The sequence below is a fragment of the Nelumbo nucifera genome, chromosome 4 (assembly GCF_055504915.1).
Source record: "Nelumbo nucifera cultivar China Antique chromosome 4, China Antique-T2T, whole genome shotgun sequence".
In the NCBI taxonomy this organism is placed as follows: domain Eukaryota; kingdom Viridiplantae; phylum Streptophyta; class Magnoliopsida; order Proteales; family Nelumbonaceae; genus Nelumbo; species Nelumbo nucifera.
This window is the reverse complement of record NC_142652.1, coordinates 46035230-46045853: the sequence shown is the minus strand read 5'-3', so window position 1 is coordinate 46045853 and position 10624 is coordinate 46035230. Positions and strand designations below refer to the sequence as shown.

The 10624-nt window shown below is 42.4% G+C and overlaps 1 pseudogene; it reads right to left on the bottom strand.

Annotated features, from left to right (window-relative positions):
- Positions 1 to 2422: 2422 nt before the first annotated feature.
- Positions 2423 to 4746, bottom strand: LOC104607039 (uncharacterized; annotated as a pseudogene).
- Between the last annotated feature and the right edge of the window lie 5878 nt (positions 4747 to 10624).

The window sequence follows — 10624 nt, the reverse complement described above, 5'->3', positions numbered from 1 at the left end:
ATGCAAACTGTTATCATTTTTCCTCCATAGCAGCCCTCTACTAAATTGCTAGAATAAATGTCTCTATGTCTTTTATCATGCCTTTTAATGTTTTCTATGGATATTAATGTGTTTTCCCCTCTTTTGAGATGGGGAAAATATACGTGGTCTTTGTTGGTCGAGTGCCTGGCTTTTACACAAATTGGGAATGTTGCAAAGCTGAAGTTAGCGTATTTCCGAATGCTGTTTTCATTTTTCCTCCATAGCAGCCCTCTGCTAAATTGTTTGAATAAATGTCTCTATGGCTTTTATCATGCCTTTTAATGTTTTCTGTGGATATTAATGTTTTTCCCCTCTTTTGAGATGGGGAAAATATACGTGGTCTTTGTTGGTCGAGTGCCTGGCTTTTACACAAATTGGGAATGTTGCAAAGCTGAAGTTAGCGGATTTCCGAATGTTGTATATCGTAAGTTTGATGACATACAAGAGGCTTTGGCTGCTCATTCAAAATTCAATGAAGACAGAAAATGGTGTTCTAAAGTAATAAATTCTTCTTAATGAATTTATTTTCTTATGATGTGTTTGATGAACCTAGTGGTCATGTAACATTTGGAATGGTAAGGCTTCTTTTTTTTTCCCTTCTTTCTCTTGTATTTGAGACACTAGTGGGTAAAGCTTTGCTGAAATGTTCTTAGTATATACTTGCTGAAATGTTCAATTGCCAGTGTAATACTAACAACATAGTAAGAAGAAAAATAAACAAACCTCCAATAACTAGTGAAATACTAAATGATTGGTACTCAGCTTCGTTATGATAGCCGAGTTTAGTTTTTATCTGCTTGTTTATGGATTTTGTTTTGTCTTTGCCTCCTGACATTTGCTTTTTGGTTCAGAAAATATTACTTTTATAGGTTTTTGGGGCTTTGATAAATGGTTTCTCATTCCCTTTCAGAAAATACTACTTTTATTTTTTTTTCTCAGCTCTCTCAACTCTCTATTTGTTTTGCCATTGAAGCATGTTTGTTCTCTGGTTATACTCTTACATTGGTCAAGGTTTGCTCACGTTTTGATATTTTTCACCATGAAATTCCTTGATTAGGTTTTATTATATTACTTAACTGATGATGACTGATATGCCTTTGCCTGAATTCTTCAAACATTAGCTTGTGCTTCTATAGCTGCTGACGTTGTTTATCGTCATGTTCTAGATGCAACACGGTTGAGTGATGTATTCATCTTTCATTATGTTCTCAATAGTTTCTTTTGTCAGTTTTAATATTTATCTAGTTAATTATTTTTTCTCTATCTGATGCTTGCATATTTTGCTCTTTATCTCTTTTTCTTGTTTCACCGTTTTCTTCATGCCTTGTTATCACTTTTCCTCCATAGCAGCCCTCTGCTAAATTGCTTGAATAAATGTCTCTATGGCTTTTATCATGCCTTTTAATGTTTTCTGTGGATATTAATGTTTTTTCCCCTCTTTTGAGATGGGGAAAATATATGTGGTCTTTGTTGGTCGAGTGTCTAGCTTTTACACAAATTGGGAATGTTGCAAAGCTGAAGTTAGCGGATTTCCGAATGCTGTATATCGTAAGTTTGATGACATACAAGAGGCTTTGGCTGCTCATTCAAAATTCAATGAAGACAGAAAATGGTGTTCTGAAGTAATAAATTCTTCCTAATGAATCTATTTTCTTATGATGTGTTTGATGAACCTAGTGGTCATGTAACATTTGTCTTTCCTTTCCAGAATCCTGTGTACGCTTGCCCCTCTTGTACAGTGAGTTCAAGGGCTGTAGTCATTTTGCATGGGTGGCAGATGTGAGAATTGGAAGGGTAAGGCTTCTTTCTTTTTCCCTTCTTTCTCTTGTATTTGAGACACAATGGGTAAAGCTTTGCTAAAATGCTCTTAGTATATACTTGCTTAAATGGGTGTTTGATGCATGATGCCACTATTGTTGTGGAAACCTCTTCCACATTCATCATCATTCAAATTATTATAGGTCTTTGCTGATGATTTTTCCAACCTAAAGTGTCATCAACTTGCAGGTTGCACAATATGTGGAAGAGGGTTGGATTCAGAGGTTCAAACCAAGTTCATACAAATTCCCCAATTCTGATAAGGCTCTTGCTGATGCTATTGAAGTTGCTGGACTAATATTGGGCCCAATTCTTATTTCTATGAGTGGACTTTTAATGACTAGCTTGAGTGAATCATATCAGTCAAGGTGTGTTATCTTGAATTCTGGCACCTAGTATTCTTAATCTATTTATTCTGTTGAAGGTCCTAATATCTGTTAAAAATTTTTCTATTTGTCAAAATTGCAAGATGGTTTGTCTTTCACCTTTGTAGGATTTCACTATTCATGGTCTTCAAATCTTTTTTCTTCCCCAGTTTATTTTTCTGTCTGTAAGATAAAGGTTCAAATGCTAATAGTGCAAGTTTTTGGAGAATGTTAACTAATTCCAAATGGAATATGAAAACATATCTGGTTAATAAAAAAAACATAATAAGATACACAAAACACCATCCAAAAGTGTACTACTGCAGGCCTAAAAAATTTCCCTTGGTAAATATTCCCTGAAAAATGCAACTACACATGTTCTCTCAAATCACGTATAGCAAAGATGAGGAAGTAGGTAAGGATGAGCACTTAGCACAGAATCATTGAGCACAAAACGCAGCAGTTTTCTTGCCACCAGTACACCCTCCATTCTTTTGCAGTTGCTCTGGCAACCTGAAATATGTTTCGGTAACCTAATGGACACCTCCACTTGCAGCTGTTGTTTCACTTCAGCAACAAGCAATGGAGTGTATCTCTCGTCCAAGTTATACAGCGTTTGTGGAAACCTAACAGAGTACTCAAATTTAACCTAATAATGCTTGCAACAACATAAGTACAACTTATCAATAAGTAACAACAGTTTACCACCATACCTCTTCGTTTGACATCAACCGTGGGTTTTACAGTAGCACGCTTCGTTAACTCTAATGCCCCTTTAAAGTTTTGTGTCTCAGTTTCATTTCGGCCCATTCACACCAAACACTGCTAGATTATCTACGGTTTTGTAATTGACTTGTACAGCCTTGTCAAAAATGACTCTAGCATTAGCAACATCCTTATGGTTCTCGTACAGCTTAGCAAAAGCAACCCACAATGTATGAGGTTTCCCAACAGCTTTCATGGGGTCCACGGTCCTCACAGCTTCTGTGTAAGTCAGTATCTGCTTAGTTGGATTACCCTCAAAAAGCTTCACCCTTGGATGCCACTGTTCAACATTGTGGGGATTCTGCCGGAGAAGAACACTGTTAGCAAGCTCGGGCCTTCTATCCATGAGATGCTCCAATCGAGCCAACCGCAAATCGACATCATACTTGTCCTTAAGCCAAAACCCACGAAAAATCTTTTCCTCAAACTTGTGTTTTGAACGCTTGTCATCAAGTCGCACATCACAATCAAATGCATCACCACCATCTCCCTCGTCGACAGCAGGGTCCTCGCTAATGCCTAACTCTTCCAAGCTTTCCATCACATAAGCAATCATACTCTCTTCAAACCGAGAGTAAGCATCAAATATCACACTAAAATCTTTCACAATGACCACAGTCATCATTCCCTCCTCGAAAATATCCCTTGCCTTCTCAGGGAGTCCTCTCCGAATATAATAGTCTGCGAGGAAGTCCATAGCCGCCCAACCTCATCCGTGAACTTCCTAATCCCGCCGTGAATTATCGCATCCACCTTCAACCCTAAAACCTCGGTGGCATGATTGACAAGCAAGTCACAGAGCTCGAGCCACAACTGGTGCTTTGTCTTGCCCTTAATCAAGTAAAACTGAGGATCATTCAACACCCCAGCTAACCTCTCCGCCGCCTCCTGCCATTTTTCAGAATTGATAAGAAATTCAATGAAATCCTCAATGTGTGTTGGATCGAATTTCAAGTAGCGGCGATAAACCCTAAGCGATGTGTCAATCGGGACGCCCTTCTGGCTGACAAATACAAGGTAGGGCTCCCAAATTCGGTCGTGCTGGGTGGCAGGGATATCACAAAGAGCTCTATCGAAGGTGCGACGTGTTCGAATGAGGAGCTTCTGTTCCGTCAAGCTTTGAAGGTACATGACCCAGATCCGAGGCATCTTGTGCATTGTGACAAGAGCTCGTTCGAATGTGTTATTGAGGGTTTCGTACCGGGAATAGGTGATTTGAAGATTTCGAACGATTTCGAGTCGCTCTCGAAGGTAAGCGTACCAGTAACTTCGGGGGCCCAAGGTACGTGTAATCTCTCCTCTCTAGCTTTTTTTGCATTCTAACGTGGGGAACTTTATTGTTAGGTAGTAGGTGGATATCGCTCCGCGAAGCGTGTGGGTGATGGGTCTCCCTATGATGGCATTGTACGGTGAAGGCGTGCTCAAATCTTACGATGTTGGGCCATGTCCCGATCTTCACAGGCAACGAGATTCGACTGAGGGGCCTAACTTCCTCTCCACTGAAGCCTACTAAAGGGGTACTCGTGGGCTGGAGGTCGCTCTCCCGGAGCTGCAACTTGTCAAAGGTGCTTCTGAACAGGATATCAGCCAAGCTCCCTGAATCTACCAAGACGCGTCTAACTTCGAAGTCATTGATCTTCATCCTTTTGAACAGGGCGTCGTCATGGGGGTACTGGACTCCTCCCGCATCGTCCTCGGTGAAAGATATGGGGTCTGTAGGCCGTGGGCGCTTCGGCGGGTTCTGTCCGTCATGCTCCAGTTCGCGGACCGAGGTCATCCTTGCTGCCAAGGTGCAGCCTGCGACGATGGACCCGCCGATAATCGTGTTTATCACCCCACGGGCTGGTCTTTCTTCAGGTGTTGCTGCTCGGCTTGCCTGTTACTGGACTCGGGGGCATCTCTCCTCTTACAATTTTCGATACTATGACCGTGGTCTTTATGAAAATGACAGTACACATTCTTATTCCTGGTGGCAGGGTCCCCCTTCATCCGAGGTGGCCACCTTATAAACGGTGCATCTTTAATTGTCATTAAGATTTCCCCTCACCTCGTGTTGAGATGGGTGTAGTTCGTCCTCTCAACTGGAGGAGCTCAGGGGTGCCAACCTGACTTGTCTCCCCTGGTCGGGGACATGCTCTTCTTCCTCTTACTGTTTCCGTGGTGTGCCTTGTCGTCGTCTCTCCTCCTTTTCTCCACTGGGGCTCCGGCCTTCTGGTTCATTTCCTCTTCAGTCTCGATAAATTGGTCGGCGAGCTTGAGGAAAGCGGTGATGTCCTTGGGCTTGTTCACTATCACGTGCCACTTGAACTCCTGGTAGTGACTCCTCTTTTGGCTGCGGCGAGTCTCACCGCGGGGTCCAAGTTCGGGATCAAGAGGCAGGTGTCGTTGAAGCGCTTGATGTAGCTCCGAATGGACTCTCCCTCTTTCTAGACGATGTTGAGAAGGCTTTCCTGCGACCTTGGACACTTCTTGCTGGTGACAAAGTGTGAGGTAAACGCTTGCACGAACTGCGCCCAGCTCTGGATTGTTCTGGATGGGAGATTTCTATACCACGTGCGCGCTACTCCTCTGAAGGTCGTGGAGAAGGCGTCGCACATGCAGGCTTCGCTGTTGGTCCTCTCTGACCTGGTGGGGCGAGCACTCTCTGACCTGCCTTGGTGGGGCGAGCACTCTCTGACCGGCCTTGGTGGGGCGAGCACTCTCTGACCTGCCTTGTTGCTGCGAGGAGGTGGGAGCTGTTGGTCCTCTCCTGCTATGGGACGAGGTCTGGTAGGTTTCTCCCCTGCGGGGAGGACGGCTACTTCGGTGGCGGTTGGACGGCCGCTGGGTCAGCGGTGTTATGGGGCACCGCGGTTGAGCTGGCTGCTGGCTCTACTGTAGCGTTGGGAAATGTTGTTGGTAGAAGTGACACAAGACTTGTTGTTGATAATGTTGAAGCTGCTGGACTTGCTGCATTTGGGCTTGCATGACTCGTACGCACTGCACTAAGTCACCAAGCTGGCTCTGCCCCACTACGGGGGGAACCGCGGCAAACTCGGCGAAGGTGGGGTTCGTCGGAGGAGGGAGTGGGGAACTCACTGCTTCGCGGCCTGGGGTAGGTCCAGCGTAGGGACTCCGAAGGTGTTGAGGGGTACAGTGAACTGACCGATACGCACAGTGGAAGCTTGGAGGTGCCCCTCGGAGGTGTTCGTTCCATTGTTTTGCCCGACATTGCTAGAAGACGCCATTGATGCTGGTGAGAGTTTGGTAGAGAAGCTTTTTGAAACGTTTCCCACAGAAGGCGCCAATTGATGATGCGCAATCCGGCCACTCCTAGCTGGTAGTGACTGTGCTTCTAGCTGGCGATGGGTAAAGGATACCTGCCCAAAGTGGGATGAAAGAACCCGAGGTTGAACACCCGGCGGGGACTCTTTGATGCTTAAGTTAGTATTCGGTAGCAAGCTGAGAGAGAACGAATACAAGATGATAAGAGAGCTAGAGAGTGGTGAATATGCGATACCTTCGCCCCTGGGGGGTTGGAGTCCTTATATACTGGCACCTACTCAAGAAAAAGAAGGAAGAAATAAAATAAAGAAAAACAATGTAAGGAAACCAAAGCATGCTCCATATATTTGTGTGTATGGGAGACATCTCTTGCTCTTATTTAAATAAGTATCAATGCCTTGGGATGCCAAACCTTTCCCTTTTTTCACTTTTCTTCAATTCTCTTACAACTTTCCTACTCCTATCCTATCTATATGAAAATCTTCATAATGCTACAGGATAATAAAACTATTCAACAACAAAGTTTCTAAATTCATTTTTTTGAAGAAAAAATGGTGGAATAGCATTAAGAGTTTACATTGGTTAAAAAATAAAGAGCGATATGAACAGAATTAGGATCTACTTATACTTGTGCAATCATTTAGAATATTTTTTTGGTAATCAAATCATTCAGAATATTTTGGAAGAGGAAAATGGTGATAGAACCATATACAAATGAAGTTGTGTTACAATTTCATGACTAAATTTGATTACTTGTCTTCCGAAATTGTTCTTGGAAAACCATCTACTAAGTGGTAACATATAGGAATTTGATTGGACTTTTTTTTTTGTTTATTAAAGCAAACCTTATTATTAACATAAGTTGAACAGATAATGATATGAAGTTGGAGCATCCTAAAAAGACCATGATGGGATCATACACCGAGTCTACAATAATACCAGTTTGTTCATTACGGGTGAGGCATACCTCTGGATCCAAATTGATTTCAAAGCTACCTCAAACAACTATTTGGGATCCAACTACAAAAGAAAAGAAAACAAAGAAATTCAGAAAATACTTACATTTCCCTCCTCTTTTGGGGCGCTCATCAAAATATCTGTTTGATATGGTTGGTTAGAATTGTGATAGTCTTGGGCATAAAGGAATTTCATGATAATATATGGTCAGTGACCTGCACTGTCTTAGCCACTTTGTTTCTATTTGCTTGGGATATTTTCTTTTACCAAAATAATAATCTTTTGATTTTGATATGATTTGAGATTAATGTGACTGATTCTGTTTGTACAATTATTTAACCAGAATGATCTCATTCTACTTTCATGCAATTAATGTTGATCTTCTTTTACTTCTTTTTTTTTTTTTCTTCATTTTTTGGTTATTGGAATTGCTAACAGTATTGTCTAACATTTCAGGTTGGTACAGAGATTTCCTTCAGACTTCCGATAGCATCCTCATCTTCCTTTGAGAGTACGTTCCGTGAGATTGAAAGTTGTATGAGAAGACCAGCCAATATCTCTGAAACAAGTTCTAGTGATGAAGTGCGTTGTCTAGGCATTGAGAGTTACGGTATCTCAGTCACAACTTTGGAGGAGGTCTTCCTGAGAGTTGCTGAATGTGACATTGACAAAATTGAGAATATTGAGCGGAATACGGATCTTGTCAGTTCTAATTCTGTGGTTTCTAATGCCTGCCATCAGCATCTTCAATCAAAAACCTTAAGTTCCAACCATCATCGATTTTCTCTGCACAGAGCAGTGAAACCATGGTTTTCCGTAGAAATGCGCGACTCTTGATTATACTATGTTTATCTTCAGGAATATTCAGGTCAAAATCTTGTTTGGACAAAGCCACAAAGTTCCCTTTCTATCTAAATTATGTATTAGTTCTTTTATTTTGCAATTTATTGGTTTTGTTCATTATTATTGGTGTATCAGAATTAAGCGAATCTGCGTTCGCTCGTCTACTGCGCTCCTCTACTTAAAGACCACTGACTCCTTTCCCCACCGTCGCTTAGAAAATCTCAACCGTTCAATCCCATGGTGCTATGATCCGACGGGTGTCTATTACTTTGTGCGGCTACCCTCGGATCTTGATCTTGCGGCTAGGATGTTTGCCGGTGACTTGTTTTATCAGTCTTCTAGAGGGTTTAATCATTTAACTTGATGATAAAAAAAAAGTTACTTCCGAATAGGGCTGTTCATAAGAAGGCCCAACCCGACCAAACCGACCAATCCGGACCGACCCAACCTGAGTCGGCCAGGTTTTCATTAGCATCGGTCGGTTTCGGGTTGGGCAAATTTATAAACCGATATATCGGTTGGTTTCGGTTTTCTTGTGTAAAAACCGAAACCGACTCGAACCGAACCGAATTAGTCTTCCTACTTAACTAGTCTTCTACTAGTTCGGTATTTCCTAGTTTCCTACTTAACTAGTCTTCTTGGTGGAAGGAGGGAGATCTTGGTGAAGAAGATGATGACATGGACAAAAGTAGCTTCTTTTTTAGCCAAAGAAAGGAATCACAGAAGGGGATTAGAAGTTTCAAAAATAAGGAAACTCTGGAGCTCGGTGTGGGAAAGGAAGTCTTATAACTTCCTTCCTCTAATAACAGATCAGGATCATTGGGTCGGAATCCAACGTCTCAATTCAAAACTTATGCCTAGATGGCTACTCTAGGCTCTGAGAAAGGATAGTTGGGAACCCAGACATGAAAAATTCTCTGCCCAATGACAGGTGGTGGTCAACAAAGGTTTGAACAAATTAAAGTTGCTTGCTTACCAGGGAAATACAAAAGCTTTTTGAGTGGAACAGGGGTTAGTAAGGTTGACATTGGACCAAAGGTGAGACAAGTTTCAGAAATAAGGTTTGACTACAGGAGCAAAACCGAAACCGACCCAAACCGATCCAACCCGACTCAAACTGGCCAGGTCAGTTTTGCCTATCAATGGGTCAATTTCGGTTTCCACCTCAGATAACCCGACCAGGTCGGGTCGGTTGGAAAAACCCCAGTAAACCGACCCAACCCGACCCGTGTACAGCCCTACTTCTGAATATTTGACCTTGAGTTGTTGATGTAGCGTGCATGTCGAGTCGCATTTGCTTGCACACGTGCTCAATTAGATCGACTCAGTTGACGAAAAGCGATGTGACTCGGGCAAAACGAGTTTTAAACAGAAAGGAAATCGACTCTCGCCTCGCGCCATTCCTCTAACCTCCCTATTGGTGTTATGTCGGCCCGACACGTGGGTCAGCGGGTGATGTTTTTTTCCCTAAATAATGCATCGGGGGAACGTGTGAATGTGATTGGTTTTTGGGGTTTCTTCGGTCAGCTCTCCCTTAGAAATCGAAATCTCGATTAGGGACGTACGGAAATCGAAACCAGCCCCAACTAGAAAATTCGAAATTTGTTGGGAGAATAACGATTCAGCCCAGGTTAGAATTTATAGGCTTATGGGTGGGCATTTGTATAGAATGTGGGTTATTGACATTTTAAATGTTTATAGCTCTACATTGTAAATCAGAAATCTGCATTGAGCATGTCTGTACTTTTGGAAAATTTGCTTAGCTCCTCCCCACATCAGCGTAATTTCAGTGTTATACCCATCATACCCCTCTATGAAATGTTAATCATCTTCTTCCCCATTTTGAATCTACAATGTCTTCTCCGTTTCAAAGCTACAATGTCTTCTCCATTTTTCAAAGCCATTAATCACTGGAGTTAATTTCTCAAAGTCATTTAATCGTCGGATCTTCATCTCTCGTCACTTAAGCTATTGCGTCTTCCCCATTTTGACGCTACAATGCCTTTCCCATTTTTCAGAATCGTTAGTCACTGGAGCTTCATCTCTTATTACCGAAGCTACAGCATTTTCCCCATTTCGAAATTTCTCAGAGTCATTTCATCACCGGAGCTTCATCTCTTACTCATCACCGGAGCTTCATCTCTATCTATATTCGTTGTTTCATCAAAGCTTCATCTCTACCTGTGTTTGTCGTTTTATCACCGATCTTTCTTATTTTGGACGTTGAAACATTCTCAAATTCTCCTGTGTACGTTGATCACCAACCATGGAGGGCACTCGACATTCACCATTCGAAGGAAGCTGGAGCACCGGTTTACTGTTCACCATCCGTCGGAGGCACCTTGCGTTAACCGTTGAAAAGACACTCGAATCTAGTTTTAACGGGCACTAGAAGGTTTCTCAAGCCCCTATGTTCAACTGCCATGGAGGTGGTTCCCCATTGTTTTTGGCACGCCACTTGTGTGTCCGGTTCATTCTGGTGGTTTAGCATTCCGTTGGCCAATCGTGCATTTGTTGGTGCTACTCGACCACAAGCAATTTATGTTGTTACATCTTTTTTTTCATCTGGATGCATTGCGATCTGCAGGGAG